At 37.6% G+C, this 23401-nt stretch overlaps 1 protein-coding gene across 1 annotated transcript in view; it reads left to right on the top strand.

Moving 5' to 3' along the window:
- LOC129492625 (golgin subfamily A member 2-like) overlaps positions 1 to 23401 on the top strand; it is a 74548-nt gene that overhangs the window by 28921 nt on the left and 22226 nt on the right.

Genomic DNA, 23401 nt, shown 5'->3' with positions numbered 1-23401 from the left:
AGATGGTTTTATTTCAGATCCCTAAATAGGGATCAACAATACTCTTTTTCCTCCTAACGTTCCTGGCTTAGTGACCTGACTTTATTTTGACTATATTATAAAGCAAAGAATATGGTAGTTTTAGTTAAATTGTTATTATGAGCTAGTTTGGAATAGTAGTATCATATAATGTGTGTTCAATAAAGGAAATTAGTATACTTGAAAACAGTTCTTTCTATCCTAGAGCTCATAGTAGAATAGATTTAACTTATTATTTTAAGCACCTTCTAAATTGTTAATAAGATTTGCTGATGACACCCTACACAGTAGCAGTCAGTCCCCCAAGGCTAATTTTAGACATCTGCCTTCATCATTAAAATTATTGTTTATTTCATCTTAAAATGAGAATAATACAGCACACAGCTATTCCAGAAATAGATCTATCACTACTAAATAATTACTAGTCAGAGCGTTATCCTACAGATAAAGAAAATTTATATTCAATAATTCAATAAATAGATCCCGGTTTTAAGAAGAATCACAGTACAGACCCTGCCATAGACTAAGTTGTGCTTGTTCTCCCCCCACCCCCTCACCACCACCAAATTCATAGATTTAATCCCTGATCCCCAGTGTGACTTTATTTGGAGATAGAAGCGTTAATGAAGTAATGAAAGATAAATGAGGTTATAGGGTGGAGCCCTGATAAGACAGTCTTAGAGTTCTTATAAGTAGAGAGAATGAGACCAGAGCTTTCTGCTTTGCTTTCCACTCCAACAGACCAAGGAATGACCACAGGAGAACACAGCAAGAAGGCATCCACCTGCATGCCGGGAAGAGAGCCCTCAACTGCAACTGAATTGGCTGACCCCAATTGATCTTGGACTTCCAGCCTCCAGAATTGTAAGAAATAGATTTTGTTCTTTTCTAGTTCCTGACCTCATCTTCCATCAGCCTCACCTAGCTCCCTCTGCTCCAGCTGTAGAGCCTCCTTGCTGTTTGTTGAATATGCCAAGTAGTTCTCTGCCTTAAGATCTTTGCAGGGGCTGTTCCCTCTACTTGGATTTTCTGTCCCTCAGGGTATCTCCCTCATCCTCTTCAGCCTTTGCTCAAAACTCAATTTCTCAGTGGTGATTACCTTATTTAAAACTGTCATCTACCTCCTATAACCACCCCTCCAGCATGACCGATTTACCTGTCCTGTTCTACTTTTGTTTCCATAGCATTTAGTTAATTTACTTATTTATTACGGTTATGGTTTATTTTGTTTTCCCCTAATAGAATGTAACCTTCCACATTCACAAAGATTTGTGTCTGTTTTGTTAATGGTTTTGTTCACAGGACTAAAAGAATGTCTAACAAATAGTAGGTATTCAAAAATTGCTGAATGAATAATCGAATATACCATGAAGATATTAATATGTTACTAATCATCCTAATATACTAAAAATCACTTATAAGTCTAATCTTCTAATATAGTAATATGGTAATCTAATATAGGTTGGTAAGCATTTGAAGTGTCACAGGTTTCCATGGAAGAGACACATCCTTTTTTGAGCATGCTCACTGAGCATTATTGCTAGAGGTAGGCCTCTCGTGGGCCTAGTTAGGACAGTCAGAGGTGTTGCTAGACAAAAAAGCAATGAAAAGGAAAGAATCTTACTGGGCTTCACTATGGAGATGACCAGCAAACCCATTTGGGGATGCAGTGGTAATAGCTTAATGATCAAACTGAGGCTGTGAATCGGAATTTTAGGTGAATGACTTAAATCAGGATCATCTAGCAAGTCTTTTGAAAAATAAATCCATTGGCCTGGTAGATTATGTGATGGATCATTAATCTCTGGATGTAAAATTTCCAGAAACTGAGGGATGAGTACACAGAGGAATACTGCATTTGTCATGCTCCCCAAAAAGCAGAGTTCATAAAGTCAACATATTCATCATCATGTACGTCAAGAAACATCTTTAGAGGGAGACCTTGGCTCTGACCCTGGGTGCTGCTGGACCCCTGATAGCAGATGAATTTCTTTCCTTCTGCACCACCCCCAAGGCCCACAATCTGTATGGCATGGACATATTCATATGGAAGCAACAAAATTTCTCCCACTTCTTCCCCGGACACATTGTTTATCATTTTCAGCTTCTACCTAAACTGTGGAATATATATTTTCCTTTTACCAAGACAAGGTCCTGTTCTCAACAATTGGTTTCAATGGCCCACAGGGGTGAATAAGTGTTTTTTCACGTAACCATATGTGAAATGTGGATTTTTCTTTCAGCAATTTCTGACATATATTTTCTCTTTCTCTTTGCTTTTGTGTCTTTCGGATCTCTTATGTTGACACAAAATTTTGTGAGCAAAGTAAAATGTCTAGAACTTGGCGATGAAATTTATTTGAGGATAACTTTTTTCTAAACTGTAATATATATTTTCATTTCAATTAAAATGTGAATCCCCTTTGGTTTTCTTCATTTGGAGAAATGAAGGAATTTTCATTTAAATACAGGAAAGTTCTACATTTTTTACTATATGCTGCAGTAAGTACTACATGAATGCAAATTGGAAAGGGCTATTTCCTTTATAGTAGAAATCATGCCTGGAAAAAAAATTATAAAAAGACTTCCAAATTCCAAGCAATAACAAAGCATATATTAACACCTTCTCTGTTAAAAGTTTTATGTTAGTGTAGGTGGCTTATTACAAAGAACTTTTTATTAGTTTCAGTTGCTAATGACTATAAGCATTGTCACCTGGTTTTGTTATTTCAGAATGATGTTGCAGCATGTTCCCTTACATTACAACAATCTCTGGCCTTTTTTCTGAGTCAAGGTCAAGGTAAGAAACATCAAGTTTGAAAGGAAAAGGGTTACTGCCTACTCTTTTAAGAAAGAATCATCTTTATAAGGACCTAAAGAGTCTCAAAACCATCTCAAATATTATTAAAATTATAGGATATAAATAAAAAATAAAGGCTGTAATCAAAAACATCAGGCAAGATGGCCTAGCTATCTAATGAAACACCAGGCTCTTCCCTGAGAGCTAGTGACTAGGAAGAGCCAAGAGGGGGTTAATGGTACCTCTTTAGATCATTCAGGATGGGCTGCCTGGCATGATTCCATAGTGTCTTGCAATGGCCATCAACCTCTATAGGAAACGGCTAAGTCACACAAGAAAGATGCATAGCTTCACATGGTGTCAGGGAGCCCCATGCATGACTCCAGCTGACAATGTATTTTAGTTCAGTGGTTTTCATCACTGAGCTCTAAGATATAGCTAGATATGCCAAGAGAAACAAACTTTGAACAACTTGAAAAAAAGGTTTTTGTGTCTTACCTTGTTGAAGGCTATGCTCAGTAGCAATCTTCTAATACCCACAGGTGTTAGAACCACTGAATCCTGAATTTGTTTGGATACTGTGTGCTCTATAGATTTTTTTTAACTTCTAACAATCTCTGAAATGCATCTAATAATAGATCTTCTGTTATTGACTCTACAGTCAAGGAAAATGAAGCATTTCTTCCAGATTTGGTCTAGGGCAACTTCTTTTAATAAGAGGTGAAGTCGGTGAGGTTTCAGTTTGACTTTCAGAGTAATTAAGGTTAATTTATTTTTAAAGAGCACACATTTGGTTGCTATGTAGGGATTTGCACACTTGCCGTTAGGGGTAGGATGAAAGGAAATGGGAATCATTTCTCCCAGAATGCTTGCTTTCATGAGTTAGACTCAGAGTGATTCATTTCACCCTGTTGGTAGTATTCAGCAGAGAAACAGTCATTGTACTGTTCAGTTCATCATTGATATGAATTTGGCTTTAGTTACAGAGAAAACGATGCCCACTTAGGTATATAAAGGGACTGTGTCAGTCTCCTAAGAGACTCAGAAGGGTTAAGCACAGCTTGAGGAAAACTCCCACCATGGCATTTAGGATCTGAAAGTCCTTAGAGGTGTTGCTATGCCAAGTCCATAAAGCTCACAGCACTTTCCACCTGCTTGAGTCCATTCACCTTTAGTTTTCAACCACGCCCAAATGCCTCAGGAAGATGTATTTTTAACTCCTACTACACCAAGAAACTGATCTGGCTGGCTGTCATCCGTTTCCAAAACTCTGCCTCCACAATTTCTCTGGCAGGAAATCCTCCAACGCTGCCTTGCTTTACCATTTAATTGTGAACTATTCATGCATGGCCCTCCCCAGTGAGTCTGAGGGCCTGTCAAGTGTAAAGTCAGACCTCAGCTTATGTTGGTGGTTTTTCCCCTCCTTCCCTTTACCCCTCCCATAGTGCTTTATCCTGTATACATTTTAAGTAAATTGCTCTACTGAATAGGACTATAATCTTTTTTTAAATTATTATTATACTTTAATTCCTGGGGTACATGTGCAGAATGGTGAGATTTGTTACATAGGTACACATGTGCCGTGGTGGTTTGCTGCACCCATCAACCTGTCATCTACATTAGATATTCCTCCTAATTCTATCCCTTCCCTAGCCTCCCACCACCCTGCAGGCACCGGTGTGTGATGTTCCCCTCCCTGTGTCCATGTGTTCTCATTGTTCAACTCCCACTTATGAGTGAGAATATGTGGTGTTTGGTTTTCTCTTCTTGTGATAGTTTGCTGAGAATAATGGTTTCCAGGTTCATCCATGTCTCTGCCAAGGTCATGAACTCATCCTTTTTTATGGCTGTATAGTGTTCCATGGTGTATATATGCCACACTTTTTTTATCCAGTCTATCATTGATAGGCATTTGGGTTGGTTCCAAGTCTTTGCTGTTGTGGACAGTGCTGTAATAAACATACATGTGCGTGTGTCTTTGTAGTTGAATGATTCATGATCTTTTTGGTATATACTCAGTAATGGGATTGCTGGGTCAAATGGTATTTCTAGTTCTAGATCCTTGAGGAATAGCCACACTGTCTTCCACAGTGGTTGAACTAATTTACACTCCTACCAACAGTGTAAAAGCACTTCTATTTCTCCACATCCTCTCCAGCATCTGTTTTTTCCTGACTTGTTAATGATCGCCATTGTAACTGGCATGAGATTGTATCTCATTGTGGCTTGATTTGCATTTTTCTAATGACCAGTGATGATGAGCATTTTTTCATATGTTTGTTGGCTGCATAAATGTCTTCTTTTGAGAAGGGTCTATTCATATCCTTCACCCAGTTTTTGATGGGGTTGTTTTTTTCTTGTAAATTTGTTTAAGTTCTTTGTAGATTCTGGATATTAGCCCTTTGTCAGATGGATAGATTGCAAAAATTTTCTCCCATTCTGTAGGTTGCCTGTTCATTCTGATGATAGTTTCTTTTGCTGTTCAGAAGCTCTTCAGATTAATTAGATCCCATTTGTCTATTTTAGCTTTGGTTGCCATTGCTTTTGGTGTTTTAGTCATGAAGTCTTTGCCCGTCCCTATGTCCTGAATGGTATTGCCTATGTTTTCTTCTTGGGTTTTTATGGTTTTAGGTCTTATGTTTAAGTTTTTAATCCATCTTGGGTTAATTTTTGTATAAGGTGTAAGGAAAGGATCCAGTTTCAGCTTTCTGCATGTGGCTAGCGGGTTTTCCCAACACCATTTATTAAATAGGGAATCTTTTGCCCATTGCTTGTTTTTGTCAGGTTTGTCAAAGATGATGGTTGCAGATGTGTAGTGTTATTTCTGAGACCTCTATTTGGTTCCATTCATCTGTATATCTGTTTTGGTACCAGTACCATGCTGTTTCTGTTACTGTAGCCTTGTAGTATAGTTTGAAGTTGGGTAGCATGATGCCTCCAACTTTGTTCTTTTTACTTATGATTGTCTTGGCTATGCGGGCTCTTTTTTGGTTCCATATGAAATTTAAAGTAGTTTTTTTCCAATTCTGTGAAGAAAGTCAATGGTACCCTGATGGGGATAGCATTGAATCTATGAATTACTTTGGGCAGTATGACCATTTTCACGATACTGATTCTTCCTATCCAGGAGCATGGAATGCTTTTCCATTTGTTTGTGTCCTCTCTTATTTCCTTGAGCAGTGGTTTGTAGTTCTCCTTGAAGACGTCCTTCACATCCCTTATAAGTTGTATTCCTAGGTATTTTATTCTTTTTGTAGCAATAGTGAATGGGAGTTCATTCATGATTTGGCTATTTGTCTGTTATTGATGTTTAAGAATGCTTGCTATTTTTGCACTTTGATTTTGCATCCTGAAACTTTGCTGAAGTTGCTTATCAGCTTAAGGAGATTTGGGGCTGAGATGATGGGGTTTCCTAAATATACAATCATGTCACCTGCAAACAGAGACTATTTGACTTCCTCTTTTCCTAATTAAACACTCGCTATTTCTTTCTCTTGCCTGATTGCCCTGGCCAGAACTTCCAATACTATGTTGAATAGGAGTGCTGAGAGAGGGCACCTTGTCTTATGTCAGTTTTCAAAGGGAATGTTTCCAATTTTTGCTCATTCAGTATGATATTGGCTGTGGGTTTGTCATAAATAGCTCTTATTATTTTGAGATGCATTCCATCAATACCTAGTTTATTGAGAGTTTTTAGCATGAAGGATTGAGTTGTGTTGAATGCCTTTTCTGCATCTATTGAGATAATCATGTGGTTTTTGTCATTGGTTCTGTTTATGTGATGGATTATATTTATTGATTTACATATGTTGAACCAGCCTTGCATCCCAGGGATGAAGCCAACTTTATCGTGGTGGATAAGCTTTTTGACATGCTGCTGGACTCAGTTTGCCGGTTTTTTGTTGAGGATTTTTGCATTGACGTTCTTCAGGGATATTGGCCTAAAATTTTCCTTTCTTGCTGTGTCTCTGCCCGGTTTTGGGATCAGGATAATGCTGGCATCATAAAATGAGTTAGAGAGGATTCCCTCTTTTTCTATTGTTTGGAATAGTTTCAGAAGGAATGGTACCAGCTCCTCTTTGTACCTCTGGTAGAATGCGGCTGTGAATCCATCTGGTCCTGGACTTTCATTGGTTGGTAGGCTTTTTATTAATTACTGCCTCAATTTCAGAACTTGTTATTGGTTTATTCAGGAATTCAACTTCTTCCTGGTTTAGTCTTGGGAGGGTGTATGTGTCCAGGAATTTATCCATTTCTTCTAGATTTTCTAGTTTATTTGCATAGAGGTATTTATAGTATTCTCTGATGGTAATTTGTATTTCTGTGGGATCGGTGGTGATATCCCCTTTATCATTTTTTTATTGTGTCTACTTGATTGTTCTCTCTTTTCTTGTTTATTAGTCTGGCTAGCGGTCTATTTATTTTGTTAATCTTTTCAACAAATACCTCCTGGATTCATAGATTTTTTGAAGGATTTTTCATGTCTCTATTCTCCTTCAGGTCAGCTCTGATTGTAGTTATTTCTTATCTTCTGCTAGCTTTTGAATTTGTTTGCTCTTACTTCTCTAATTCTTTTAATTGTGATGTTTGGTATCGAGTTTAGATCTTTCCTGCTTTCTCCTGTGGGCACTTAGTGCTATAAATTTCCCTCTAAACACTGCTTTAGCTGCATCCCAGATATTCTACTACATTGTGTCTTTGTTCTTACTGGTTTCAAAGAACATCTTTATTTCTGCCTTCATATTATTATTTACCCAGTAGTCATTCAGGAGCAGGTTATTCAGTTTCCATGTAGTTGTGTGGTTTTGAATGAGTTTCTTAATTCTGAGTTCTAATTTGATTGCACTGTGGTCTGAGAAACTCTTTGTTATGATTTCCGTTCTTTTGCATTTGCTGAGGAGTGTTTTACTTCCAATTATGTGGTCAATTTTAGAATAAGTGTGATGTGGTAGTGAGAAGAATGCATATTCTGTTGATTTGGGGTGGAGAGTTCTATAGATGTCTATTAGATCTGCTTGGTGCAGAGCTGAGTTCAATTCCTGGATATCCTTATTAATTTTCTATCTCATCGATCTGTCTAGTACTGACAGTGGGGTGTTAAATTCTCCCACTATTATTGTGTGGGAGTCTAAGTTTCTTTGTAGGTCTCTAAGAACTTGCTTTATGAATTTGGGTGCTCCTGTATTGGGTGCATATATATTTAGGATAGTTAGCTCTTCTGGTTGCATTGATCCCTTTACCATTATGTACTGGCCTTCTTTGTCTCTTTTGATCTTTGTTAGTTTAAAGTCTGTTTTATCAGAAACCATGATTGCAAACCCTGCTTTTCTTTGGCTTTCTATTTGCTTGGTAAATATTCCTTCATCCCTTTATTTTGAGCCTATGAGATGTGTCTCCTGAATACAGCATACCAATGGGTCTTGACTCTTTATCCAATTTGCCAGTCTGTGTCTTTTAATTGGGACATTTAGCCCGTTTACCTTTACGGTTAATATTGTGAATCTGATCCTGTCATTATGATGCTAGCTGGTTAGTTTGCCTGTTAGTTGATGCAGTTTCTTCACAGCATTGATGGTCTTTACAATTTGGCATGTTTTTTCAGTGGCTGGTACCAGTTGTTCCTTTCCATGTTTAGTGCTTCCTTCAGGGACTCTTGTAAGGCAGGCCTGGTAGTGACAAAATCTCTCAGCATTTGCTTGTCTGTAAAGGATTTTATTTCTCCTTCACTTATGAAGCTTAGTTTGGCTGCATATGAAATTCTGGATTGAAAATTGTTTTCTTTAAGAATGTTGAATATTGGCTCCCACTCTCTTCTGGCTTGTAGGATTCCTGCTGAGAGATCCACTGTTAGTCTGATGGGCTTCCCTTTGTGCATAACCTCACCTTTCTCTCTGGCTGCCCTTAACAATTTTTCCTTTATTTCAACCTTGATGAATCTGATGATTTTGTGTCTTGGTGTCCTCTTCTTGAGGAATATCTCTGTGGTGTTTTCTGTATTTCCTGAATTTGAATGTTGGCCTGCCTTGTTAGGTTGGGGAAGTTCTCCTGATAATACCCTGAAGAGTGTTTTCCAACTTAGTTCCATTCTCCCCGTCACTTTCAGGTACACCAATCACACATAGATTTGGCCTTTTCACATCATCCCGTATTTCTTGGAGGCTTTCTTCATTTGTTTTCACTCTTTTTTCTGTAATCTTGTCTTCTTGCTTTATTTCATTGAATTGACCTTCAATCTCTGATATCTTTTCTTCCATTTGATTGATTCGGCTATTGATACTTGTGTGTGCTTCATGAAGTTCTCATGCTGTGTTTTTCAGCTCCATCAGGTCATTTATGTTCTTCTCCAAACTGATTATTCTAGTTAGAAATTCATCTAACCTTTTTTCAATGTTCTTAGCTTCCTTGCATTGGGTTACAATATGCTCCTTTAGCTCACAGGAGTTTGTTATTACTCACCTTCTGAAGCCTACTTCTGTCAATTCGTCAAACTCATTCTCCATCCAGTTTTGTTCCCTCGCTGGCGAGGAGTTGTGATCCTTTGGAGGAGAAGAGGCATTCTGATTTTTGGAGTTTTCAGCATTTTTGCACTGGTTTCTCCCCATCTTCCTGGATTTATCTACCTTTGGTTTTGGATGTTGGTGATCTTCAGATGGGGTCTCTGAGTGCACATCTATTTTGTCAATGTTGCTACTATTCCTTTCTGTTTGTTAGTTTTCCTTCTAACAGTCAGGCCCCTCTTCTGCAGGTCTGCTGGAGTTTGCTGGAGGTCCACTCCAGACTCTGTTTGCCTGAGTATCACCAGTGGATGCTGCAGAACAGCAAAGATTGCTGCCTGTTCCTTCCTCTGGAAGCTTCATCCCAGAGGGACACCTGCCAGATGCCAGCAAGACTTCTCCTGTATGAGGTGTCTCTTGGCCCCTACTGGGAGGCATCTCCCAGTCAGGATACATGGGTGTCTGGGACCCACTTGAGGAGGCAGCCTGTCCCTTATCAGAGCTCGAATGCTGTGCTGGGAGATCCACTGCTCTCTTAAGAGCTGTGAGGCAGGGCTGTTTAAGTCTGCTGAGGCTGCACCCACAGCCACCCCTTCCCCCAGGTGCTCTGTCCCAGGGAGATGGGGTTTTATCTATAAGTCCCTGGCTGGGGCTGCTGCCTTTTTAATCAGAGATGCCCTGCCTAGACAGGCAGACTGGCCTCAGTGGCCTTGCTGGGCTGTGGTGGGCTCCACCCAGTTCGAACTTCCCTGAAGCTTTGTTTACACTGTGAAGGTAAAATTGCCTACTCAAGCCTCAGCAATGGCATGCACCCTTCCCCTACCAAGTTCGAGCATCCCAGGTGGACCTCAGACTGCTGTGCTTGCAGCCAGAATTTCAAGCCAGTGGATCTTAGCTTGCTGGACTCCATGGGGGTGGGACCCAGCAAGCCAGGCACTGGAAGGAATCACCTGGTCTGCCAGTTGCAAAGACTGTGGAAAAAGTGCAGTATCTGGGCGGGAGTGCACTGTTCCTTCCAGTACAGTCTCTCATGGCTTCTCTTGGCTAGGAATAGGAAATCCTGATCCTCTGTGCTTCCTGGGTGAGGCGATGCCCCACCCTGCTTCAGCTCACTCTCTGTGGGCTGCAGCCACTGTCTGGTCAGTCCCAATGAGATGAACTGGGTACCTCAGTTGGAAATGCAGAAATCACCCTCCTTCTGCGTCAATCTCACTGGGAGCTGCAGACTGGAGCTGTTCCTATGCAGCCATCTTGCCAACAAGTTCCTAGGACTATCATCTTTTATAGAAAAAATGCCTTCAGACAGATTGGTTCTGTGACTGTTTATAAGTTTATATTCTCGCCCCATAGGCAAATTTTTCAAAAAAGATCCCAACTGTAACAACATTTCTCCCAAGGAGTGATTAAAAACCAAATCTGAATGTACACTACTGTCTTACTAATGGGCTGTGGAAAATGCAATAATGATGCTTGTGAAATTATTGGATTCAGGAATAATGTATTCTCCTAGAATTGTACTAATTCATTTCATTTCCCACTTCTGATCATTTAAAGTTTACTTCTCTCTCATTGAAAAGGATTAAGGATATGTTTAATAAATAAAGACTAATTTTAAAAGAGATTTGCTGGCTCGACTTTATGTAAAAATAGTATGTAAGAAAAGGGAATAATACGATGTTTTATTAAATACCCTGTGAGACTCTTCTTTGTTAAAGAAACAATTTGTAAATTGTCCTCACATTATAAACTCTTTGTCTTCTTAGTCTGACATGAGGGTGCCAAGCTTAGTGATTTGTAGCATGGAAACGTGAGTGCTGTAGCTGGATAGTCATAGTCACATGAAGGTTCTGTTGGTTTGGAAGGCGAACATTTCATATTCTTGCCCCACATGTAAGCCAATGTTCTGCCCCAGGGACAAGTATATTTCCTGAATTATGAGAAGGAGCAAGAGAGGGTGTCCATCCCATGTTCTTGAGAAGTCCTGGCTCGAGCCAGTAAGGCTCATCATGGTCTGCAAGAATGGAGATCAATTTCAGTCTGCTGTCACACAGACTCTGGCAGCCAGAGACCAACAGGATCCCATAACAGTAAACCTGCTGCTTTCCAGGGCAGAACCCCGAGTTGCTAACAGCCTCTCAGGCTTAAAAAAGTAAGTCCACACAGAACAGTTGTATTCTCACAGTCAGCATTGTGATCTTCCTCTGGTTCTTCACATATTTAATAAAACTTTAAAACCAGAATCCTGAGAAATGTCTCATCCCTTCCCACACACATACATCAGCCTCTTCAACTACCTACCCATACAACTGAGCAACATTTTCTTTTCTATCTTAGAAACTAACAGAATCAACGATATAGAGTCTTAAGGTTATCTTTTGAAGCAGACCTTTACTTTATGAGAAGAATTATTAAAGTGTACTGATACTCTGTTGAGGCATATTGCTCCAGGGGTCTTGGCATTTTGTTGGTATAATTATCTCCAGCAAATACAGTATCCAAATTTCCCAGTAAGTGTAAAATTTCTACCAATATCGTTGATAATAAATGCTCTCATATAGGATTCCTCCTACAGGCATAGAAAACTTCACTAACTGAGTCATGTATACTGGTCCTTGGATGAAGCATAATACCATGTCACATCATATTATATGAACTAGCATTTGTTGAGCATGTCATATGTGCGAGATACTGTGCTAGCAGATTTTACATGTTATTGTATTTAATCCTTCCAGCAGTCCTGGGATTTATGCATTACTCCAGTTTTTGCCAATGAAAAATGGAGGCCCAGAAAGGCTATACAAGTAGTTAGTAGTAACATAAATTCAAACTCAGGTTTTCTGAACCCAACTTAAGAACTTTTTTCACTGTGTCAAGATGCCTCTCACTTATTTGTTTAGCTCCTCAAGACCTGTAACAAAATACTAGCAATTTCAAAGTTAGGGATCATTCAAAAAAGGACCAGGCTCTCTAGAGCAAAAAAAGAATATATTTGCTTCAACAGTTTAAAACCCAGTATGCCCTCCCATTAGCAGGGGGCCATGGAAATAAGCATGTGGATGCTAAGAAGACTTTAGTATATGTTCAAAGGAAACTCAAATAGAGAAAAATAGCCTCAATGAACAAAAATGTTATGAAACTTTTGGAGAAGAATGTGCTTCCTCTACTTCTGAGATGCAGTGCAGCAGTAGGAATTTTATTTACATCAGTGTTTCTCACACTTTAGAAGGTATCATGATCCTTTGGGGAGCTTGTTTATAATTTAGATACCTGCTCCTCACATCTTTGGATGTTCTGATTCAGTGGATTTGGACAAAGCCTATGGTCTCACTCCCTGCTTCCAGCATTCCCTATGCCCTTCTCAGCTTTACTTTTCTCCACAGTACCTATTACTTTCTAAGACACTAGACTTATAAATTATCTAATGTGTATGTTGTCTTTGTCAGTATCCTTCCATCTGTTTTGTTCACTAGAATGGTGTCTGGCACACAGTGATGTTTGCAGGGAAGGAAGGAAGGCAGACAGGGTGATTGGCTATATGATCTTCTCAAAGCCCTTATGGTCTAGTGTTAGAACCAGATGGCAATCCCGAGACTGTAATGTCCATTTAAATCCATAATAAATGGTATGCCCGGCCTGGCACAAGCTATTGATGTGTCTTTTGAGGACTGGCATACATGCAACCCACTCACCTTACTCTTACCTCCTTGCCAACTTCCTTGTTTTGCCTTATTACTCAGTCAAACTACACCCAGTCTCCGGAAAACAAGGAAAAGTGAAGGAAACGTTGTCAACGACTGAGTCAAGGGTTAACTGGTCTCTTCTCATTAAAACATGAAGGAAGGAAATATGAAAGAAGAAAAGGATAGACAAGTGAAATTCTCTAGATCAATCCTGGAGATAATTGTGTAGAACATTGCTAAGTATTTACCTAGTTACAAGTGCTAATCAGTTTCACGTAAAAAGCCTCAATAAACTCTACACAGCACATTATTTTGAATCCACTAAAATCGAAATCTGAACTGTGTTAAATCTCTTCTTTCTAAAAAGTTTGATATACAGAGCTGTATTACACTTAAAGAACATTGTGAGAAATTCAGAAATACTGAGACATTGATGAGCTGGGAACTTGGCTCAGGCTCCTATGACACTTACGATTTCAAATTCGCTCCATCAGGCTAATTAAAGAGAGCCTGAAAAAAAAAGCAAAATAGGACTAAATTGGGAAGTCTTAGGATATATTTTAAGCTGTGTTATTTAACCATCTCCTGTTTGAAAGAAATCTAGTAATAAGAATGAAAAATTGTGTAATGGATTTCTTTTGGGTTTTTTTTTGTAGGCATCTTGTTTTTATTGAACAGATAGGCTCTATCGATTTTGATCATAAAATAAATTTCTGTAAGGGAAAGACTATTTTCCCTCACTGACCTCTATTATAAATCGGAGAAGTATTCCCAGAGAAAAATAATAGTATGATGGTAAGTGAGAATAGCATCTCCTTTCAAAAAAATATAACTCAAGAAGGGCCTACAACTACGTTTCTCCTAGATCATAATGTTACAGCCCAAGAGGTAGGGTTTTCTAATGTATTTCCACCATATATTACACAAATGAAATTTAATTTGGAGCAATAGGTACTATTCTCTGGCTGAGGTAATCCTACCATTGATTTATTCAGTAAATATTTTTATAATGTCTAATAACGCTGTGTACTTGAGGAAATTAAATAAATTAGATTCCTGACAGTCTCTATATAGCAAACTCACAGTGGAATGTCAAGTAAACAATATTTATTAAATATATACAACATAAATTCAGTATTATTCCAAGACTGTAGGGTTGGTGGAAGAAGTACGGAGAAATAAAAGAAGATTGAGTTATTAGATTATGAAATTAACAAACTTGAATACCATGCAGTATTTTTTAGAGGCATGATGTGCAGATTGAAGAATCCCATCAAGTGTTTAGCAAAATGAATGAAAAGTAAAGAACATAATATAAAATAAAAGGTCAAATTTAATTATCCATATATTATATTAATAAATAAATGGTATAGAAATCACCTATTATAACACAAAGACTCTCAGAGTGGACATAGAGTAAAACATAAGTAAATGTAGCATGAGTCATTTACAACAAAGTGACTTATAAAGCCCTTTAGAAATTTTAAAATATGGTTCCTGAAATTAAAAAATAATAATAATACCATGGTTGGAAGATAAATTCAAGGTACTCTTCCATGATAAAACTAAAGGAAAATGAAAATGCTCAATAAATGTCCAGCTCACTGAATTAAAACACACACACACACACACACACACACACACACACACACACAAGAAGGTGAAATTCAAAGGTACCAGACAACAGATATTCTAATAACAACATAGGCTGCTAGAATACAAAGAAGTGCTTTCAAAATTCCAGAAGAAAATAATTTCAATTTCAATTTCTGGAATCAAATGTGGTAGAATGAAGTATTTTGATGTCTCATAAAATCTATCTCCTATATACCCTTTCTTAGAAAACTACTGGTAGATGTAATATAGTAAAGCAATGCCTTAAACTAAGAAAGAGGAAGACATGTTTTCCCAACATAATAGCTCCAACCACAAAGCGTAAATATGTCCTAGGATGACACCAGTGCAGCAACAAGGCTAGAGAGAAACCAGCACAAATTGGAGAAGGGTGGAAGATTTCAGGAAGGAGGACTTCAGGAATTGTTAAAATAGATGATATGATAAAGCATTCCGATATAATTAAGGATATATGGAAAACAATAAGAGAATCAACAACAGTGATAACGGCTAATATATATTGGACTCATTGTTAAAATAGATTATATGATTAAACATTCCAATATAATTAAGGATATATGGAAAACAATAAGCGAAACAACAACAGTGATAATGGCTAACATACATTGGTAGAGAGAATTATGCAACTAAAAACATTATACAAGGAATCAATTATTAAATTTAGGGAAAAATGCTTTATAAAATGGAAAAATAATTTGGCATACACTAGTTGCACCTACCGTTACCAAAATACATATAGTAATAGTAAGATGAGCAATGATAGATTTAACTAAAAATACTGAGGTCACTGACTTTAGGAAGACGATATGAAGAAAAGAAAGGAATTTGAAAGAGCAATGTTTTCATTTATTGTAATAGGAAATTAATATATAATGTCCAGAATTGGTAATTCAAATAAAAGCAATGTAAGAATATTGTTTCTAAATGTTAAAACAACTGCCAGAAGAAACAGTTAAGAGTTAAAGGGATTGCTACACAGAGTATGGCTGTGTATCAGACTGGGTTTTTGTAAAAATTATAAAACCTCCAGAGATAATGTACTTTTTAAAATTATTAAATGTACTTGGTTTATTTAAAATGTTTAGTAAAGTAAAAAGTATGCATTACAAAATAAATAAAGAACTAAGTGGTACTTTCAAAGATCTCCATTACTTAAAACACTTGCTCCAGCTATTTCTACTCTATGACATATACTGAAATGTGTTTGCTAATTCCCAAGGTATAAATAGTCCCATTACAGTTCATTTCAAGCTACTAACATGACATCACAGAATGTGGAGTTGAAAAGAGATGCAAAGTAGCACACCATTATTGCAGTAACTTCATCATACAGATACAGTAAATGTGAATAACCTTAAGAGCACAGATAATACCAAGATATAGTAAAATTATTAGGAAATGATGAGTTTTGTGTATCTATTAACTTTATTTGTAATATAATTTATTTAAGTTTGTAAAATTTAGTTTTTTAATGGTTGTATGGAAAGCATGTAAAGTTTTCAGAAATTTAACAATCTTCCCTCACAAGCATATATGAGCCAGCTTCAGCTTATAGCTAATATTAAGATGCCCACCATATTCCTGTGGAGTGGGATGGGATATTAGCTGGATGGATGGATGGATGGATGGATGGATGGATGGATGGATGGATGATTAGTCAAAACGTAACTAACAGAAATGATTAACCACCCAATAGGCAATTCTCAGGGCTGAGTTTCCTCTTCTGTAATTAATACCTTAAAATTCAAAGACAGCGTATCCATAATGACAGTCACTCTATGTGGTGGCTTTAGTCAAGCATTGTTCGTTGTTTTTTTTATAAAAAGCACAATTGGTTATTTTCTGACACTTTTGGCCACATTTACATAAAGTAAAAGTTGAATGTTTCATCAAGTAGAATATCAACAAATCTAAAGAAATTATCAGTAATTGGCCGGGCACGGTGGCTCACGCCTGTAATCCCAGCACTTTGGGAGGCCGAGGCGGGTGGATCACGAGGTCAGGAGATCGAGACCATCCTGGCTAACACGGTGAAACCCCGCCTCTACTAAAAAATACAGAAAGTTAGCTGGGTGAAGTGGCGGGCGCCTGTAGTCCCAGCTACTCGGGAGGCTGAGGCAGGAGAATGGCGTGAACCCTGGGGGGCGGAGCCTGCAGTGAGCCGAGATCGCGCCACTGCACTCCAGCCTGGGTGAAAGTGCGGGACTCCGTCTCAAAAAAAAAAAAAAAAAAGAAAAGAAAAAAGAAGAAAGAAAAAGAAATTATCAGTAATTATCAGTTGCCATAAATCTGGGCCTAGAGTGAATATTTACCTGAATTACCTGATGAAACTATGTTAGAATTGAGTTCTTCAAGTAAATGACAAGCACTTGTGGGCAGATTTTGTGTCTGGTTTGTTTTTCAAATTTCCTTAGCACCAATACAATGTTTAAAACTAGGTTGGAATATACCACTCAATATTACAGTTACTTATGTGTTTTTTTCTTCTAGTAATTGTGGGTTCTCCTTGAAGGTGAAATTTTCATCTTGTCAAATCTATACACCAATGCCTAGTTTATATTAACCTCTCACTAAATATTAGTTCAGTTAGATTGAAGAGTGTCCAATACATAGATATTGAATTAAATTAGACTAGATCAGAATTTAATTTGATGTCATGTTAGCACAATCCTAAAAAAGCTATCAAACAGGCTAAGTTTTGTGTCATTAGGCAGTATAATGTACACAAGGGTGGATTCAAATTCCAGCTCCATTTCTGATGAGCTTCCAGACCTTCATCAAGTATGTAATCTCTATAAACTTCCTTTTCCCCATGCTAACAAGTAGATAATAATATGGTCCTTACGATTAAATCCATATAAAGTACTTAGCATAATACCTGGCACATAGTAAGCTCTTAACAAATGTTTGCTGTTATATTGCTATGCTTTATGCTCTAGATAAATCTGAAATGTGCTTATAATATATGATTTGCCTGAAGGGTGACCTAGGTCTTTAAAACGGTGACACATTTGCAATTGACCATCTCAGGGCTTCTCACAAAATTGAACTCTACAATGCCATCGGATTGTCATAGTTTCCCTTCTAGAAAGGGAACCTATGATTCATTAAGCTAAATCAAGACTAAGTATCAAGTGACTACTGCCTTTTGATTTGTTTTCTTGCCTTAGGTTTGCCTTGATAATCTGGCATGTTAATAGAAGGCGTGTATTGGTCTCTGTGTTACCTTATTGGATTTCCTGCTTTTCCTGCTGACCACGGAGATTGACGGGTTTTGTTAGCCCTCACAGGAAAACTGATTCTCAAAGTCAAAAATCTCAAGCATAGAATACAGGATATAGACCCATCGATCCCCACTACAAAAAGCCTTTCCTAGTACAGAGTACTGCCTTTCAAAGATTGCATTTCTCATCTCACTTTTCTTACCAAGATTTCTCCCTTGAAAAATCCAGGGAAATCAATTTTGTGTGTTCATTCCTGATCCTCAGTTGTTAACATAAAGTTGTATACTGAGGCAAATTTAAAACATAGCTGAAAATCCTTTGACATTGATATGGTTTGGCTCTGTGTCCCCAAACAAATCTCACCTCGAATGGTAATTCCCATAATCCCACATGTCAAGAGCAGGACCAGGTGGAGGTAATTAGATCATGGGGGTGGTTTCTCCCATGCTGTTCTTGTGATAGTGAGTGAGTTCTCACAAGATCTGATGGCTTTATGGGCATCTGGCATCTCCCCTGCTTGCACTCACTGACTCTGTCCTGCCACTCTGTGAAGAAGGTGCCTTGCTTCCCCTTCGCCTTCTGCTTTGATTGAAAGTTTCCTGAGGCCTCCCCAGCCATGCTGAACTGTGAGTCAATTATACTTTTTCCTTTATAAGTTACTCACCCCCACCTACCACCTTTTAGATAATGCTGTGGAACATAAAGACTTAGAATTCTCTCTTCAAAGGGCTTGGATGTGGCTTCCAGCGTTCATGGTTCTTTCCTCCAGTTCTGTCTTTCGTGGTGAGCCATGTATAGAGAGCGCACAACTAGAGGCCCTGTGGGCCAATGCAAAGCTGTTTACCAGAGGTTCAGTGGTAGACTGAGCTTGGACATATCCACAGAGGTACCCAAAATGTGTACACGCAAGGCCTGTCATGGTGTGAGACCACGTTGGGGGACCAGCTCTCCCCATGCCCTTATATTCTGGTACTGGACTTTGAGGGCCCAAGAATTCTAGCTTCAAACTTGAATTTCATTAGGAAGCTACATGTGTCAAAGTGGGAGAACAAAGCATACTTAACAGTTTGTTAACATGATTTATAACTTTTAAATATTTAAACATGTACTATATAGGTTTTTATTATTATTCTTGCCCTAGGCCTTAAGAATGTTAAGTTCTTTAGATATAAGTTTATTAGATATAAGAATGTAAGCACAGATACTCAGAAACTTAAATATAAATCTCAAACTAGTCCTAACTTTTCAAATATAATGATATATTCCATTTAACATCATCTTTAGAGTGGATCCATTATGGCATCATGACATCTTTGCTGATTCAGTTACAACTGAACAAAGTATTGGGCCTGACATTAACACTATTTCTCAAAATGCTAAAGATACAAAAGTGTGGGACAGATATGTCTTATGCTTATTTTGTAACATAACTATTCATTGCATATATCCAAACATCACTACGTACCCCAAAAGATTTAGTCTTATTTACAATTATTTAGTTGTTTACCTAATATATGCTACATAATGCACACACAGGTACACACATACACACGTGCACACATACATATTTCAAATACAAATCATAAGAAGCAGCCAGGATGAATCCAGAGGACATTATGTTAAGTAAAATAGGCTAAGAACAGAAAGTTAAATAGTGCATGTTCTCACTGTATGTGGAAGCTGAAAAATAGAAGATCTCATGGAAGGAAAAAGTAGAACAGAGGATACTAGAGGCTGGAGAGGTGGGTGAGAGAGGGATAAAGAGAGATTTGTTAAAAAATACAAAATTACAGCTAGACAGGAGAAATAAGGTCTAGTGTTCTATAGCACTATGAGATGACTATAGTTGACAATAATATACAGTTTCAAATTGCTAGAAGGAGTATATTGAATGTTCCCATCACAAAGAAATGATAAATGTTTGACATGATGCATATGCTAATTAATCTCTTAACTATTCATTGTATGTATCCAAACATCACTACATACCCCGTAAATATGTACAATTATTATATGTCAATTTAAAAAATAAAATAATAAGAAAAAATTGCAAAAGATTAAATAACTGTGACAGTAGATTTGTGCTCTCAAATATTAAAACATTCTATAAATTTACACAGAATGGGGTAGATATATAAAAATTAAAAATAATTGAAATGGAATCTGGGTGATAGATTGACAATACTACTCTTAATATTAAGAATAGTATAGCTGAACCAAAGTTTAACATGTTCAAACCTTTACATAAATGTATCCTCTCTAAACGATTTGAACCTGCTTATGGATAATTAAGGTTGTAATGTTTTGGACATAAATGCCTGCATACTTATACCAGAATATATCAGCAATTATAATTAAAATGATCATACATATTATTTGTCATATCAGGACTTATACTATTTTTATTATGCTGAAGGTATATGGTGAATTTTTTTTTTTTTTTTGAGACGGAGTCTCACTTCGTCGCCAGGCTGGGGTGCAGTGGCGCAATCTCGGCTCACTGCAACCTCTGCCTCTCAGGTTCAAGCAATTTTCCTGCTTCAGCCTCCTGAGTAGCTGGGATTACAGGCGCATGCCACCATGCCCCGCTAATTTTTTTGTATTTTTTTTTAGTAGAGATGGGGTTTCACCATGTTGGCCAGCATGGTCTTGATCTCTTGACCTCGTGATCTGCCCACCTTGGCCTCCCAAAGTGCTGGGATTACAGTTGTGAGCCACTGCACCTGGCTGGTATATGGTGAATTTTAAGGAATGATTGATGGATGTTTAGGTTTGGGGAAGCAAAGGTTAGAGAAAGAGCTTAAAGATGTCTCTGATATCTTCCTTTCTCTCTAGATATGGGCTCCATAACTGCTACAGTCAAATATAATCTGGAATACCCAAGATCCTTTCTTCACAATCTTCCACAAGGGACTGAGAATCATAATGAGGCGCGTTAATGAAGCGCAGTTATCACCTGATAATACTGTCATTAACACTTATTATCACATGATTAGATTGTACATTAGCCATTTCTCAGAGCCAATTTAAAAGAAAAAACTATGAGGACACATATGAGAACAAACACTGTAAGGAGTGCCTGACTAGTGACAGAGTTTCCAAGTGAATGAGACATTTTATCACCTGGCATATTAACAGTGTGAAAAGCCAGGGATCATACCACCCTCTACCCCTTCTTTTCCCTGCCCTTTAGATATTAGTTACTTGTTAAATCTTCTACCTTCTCTAACTGGAGCGATTATCTTAGCAATGACAGTTTTAGTGACGGGAGGAAATCATAATAGCTGTGGGTAACTGTTAGAATCAACACGGCTCTGAACTTTATAGGTCATGATGTCTCTGTAGCTTGTGGGTAGAGCTGCTTTTTGAAATAGATAACTGTGTCTCCCTTAGCATCTCCGTTTTTCCTATTTTTTCTTGTAAGTTTACAAAGGTCAGATGCCAGCATGATCTAGAATAAGAGCTTTTGTGGCTGACTTTGAAAGGTTGCTTCAGAGAAAAAATCTCATGAAGCAGCAGTACCCTAAAGTGCTGTGGGGAATGTGGCTAAAACCTTATTACATCCTAATAGAGCTTGTAATCCATTATACATATAGAGCATTGGATTCTAGAATGTGTCTGAGGGATTTAGACTCTAGTTACTAAAAGGAAATGGGCTGGGCACAGTGGTTCAGGCCTATAATCCCAGCACTTTCGGAGGCCGAGGCAGGCGGATCACAAAGTCATGAGTTTGAGACCCGCCTGACCAACATGGTGAAACCCCGTCTCTACTAAAAATACAAAAATTAGCCAGGTGTGGTGGTGCACACCGGTAATCCCAGATACTGAGGAGGCTGAGACAGAAGAATTGCTTGGACTTGGGAGGTGGAGGTTGCAGTGAGCCAAGATCATGCCACTGCACTGCAGCCTGGGCAACAGAGTGAGACTCCATCTCAAAAAAAAAAAAAAGGAAATGAAGAGACATCTCAAGGTTAGAGCTACACTGATGAGGGATGAGGTCATGTTCATGGGACAGCAAAGCAATGTGAAAGTCAATTCTACCATCACAGCAAAACCTAAAGCAACTGTTTAATGATTTATTACAATAATAATTAAAATGCAACAGAATTATGATACAGAAGGAAACGCCACGGGCTTATTTTCTCTATTGACTACAATATCATAGTGTGTTGGGCCTTCCAAAATCTGGACACTTTTTATTCGCTATTTGTTTCATGAAAGCAGAAATACCCTGGCATGTGTTTCTAGTAATCAAGTTAAGGTAATCCTTATAATATATATTTTTTCTTTAATGCAGCTGACTATCAAATGAGTGAGTGTTTGGCAACTAATGTAAATATCTGTGTGAATCAATTCCAGGTATTTTCATTGTGAATGCCTTAATGATCATAATTATAATTGAAGCAATATGAGTCTTCCTCATTTGAATGTAACCTAATAACACCATATTGTCATTTAAGAAAATATTTATTTCTTAGTATAGCATGAACTGGTTCTAATTCTGAGGCTCACTCACTCCTTAGACTACTAACACTAGAGAGTTATTAAAATTGATGACTGACTTTCTATTTTGTTAGAGTCAATTAACATTTTTTTTTTTTTTACTAAATTCTCCTCCGCAAGGCATTTCTGAGGTCTCCTCTCAAACTATTTGCACAAGGATTTTTGAGCAACCAAGTTCGATTTGCTTTGATTTGGACAGACAGTTCTCCAGCATTTAAACACATTCGGGTATGCTGATTCCTCAAATATTACCTCGTTGAGGTTGAGTTCAGAAACAACATAATCCCAGTAGTCAAAATCTGTAGGAAATGGAGTTTTCTTTTTAGATAAAAGAAAAAATAATTTTAAAATAGAAAAAAACACACCAAGATATCAACATTGGTTACTTCTCTCTACCACACCTGCCTGTTCCTAGGATTTGTTTCAGTCAGCTGACGTCAGTTTGCTGTTGACTAGCTAAGTAATACAGTGAATCATTTAGCATCTCATGACGGAAAGTTCATGTATGAAATAAAGGTTTAGATAAATAGAGTGGATAGGACATAACCATTTTTCTTTAAATTTATATGTGTACACAAAACACACACACAATTATAAGGACCGTGCATCAAAAATCTACTTGTGATTATCCTAGATTACTGGTGATTTTTTTTCTCTCTTGACTACTTGCTTCTGGGGGTTTTCTAATTTTGTTTTACAGAAAACGTGCATTACTTCTGGAATAAAAATCATTATAACTTCTTTTTTGGACTAAGAGGCTGTTACTTTTTAACTGTAGGAATACATGTATTGTAAAATAAAAAATTTTTGCTATTGTTCTTAAATGAGTCCATGAGCTTGACGAGTTATATTAAAGATCTATCAAATTTGTGTCTTTTTTACAAAAGTCTTTACTGGAGTGACCTGTAGATCTCAATTTTAACTTGAAGTTCTTTGATTGAAAATTGTGCACAGAAGATCGTTGAGGTTCATGAGGATATTTACAACTGGCTGAGATGATTTTCTTAGCCAAGCAAAACAAAAGAATCCTGGGGAAATAAAATTAGA

The sequence above is a fragment of the Symphalangus syndactylus genome, chromosome 11 (assembly GCF_028878055.3).
Source record: "Symphalangus syndactylus isolate Jambi chromosome 11, NHGRI_mSymSyn1-v2.1_pri, whole genome shotgun sequence".
Classification (NCBI taxonomy): Eukaryota; Metazoa; Chordata; class Mammalia; order Primates; family Hylobatidae; genus Symphalangus; species Symphalangus syndactylus.
Note: the sequence above shows the minus strand (reverse complement) of the source record. Positions and strands in the feature narration are given on the sequence as shown.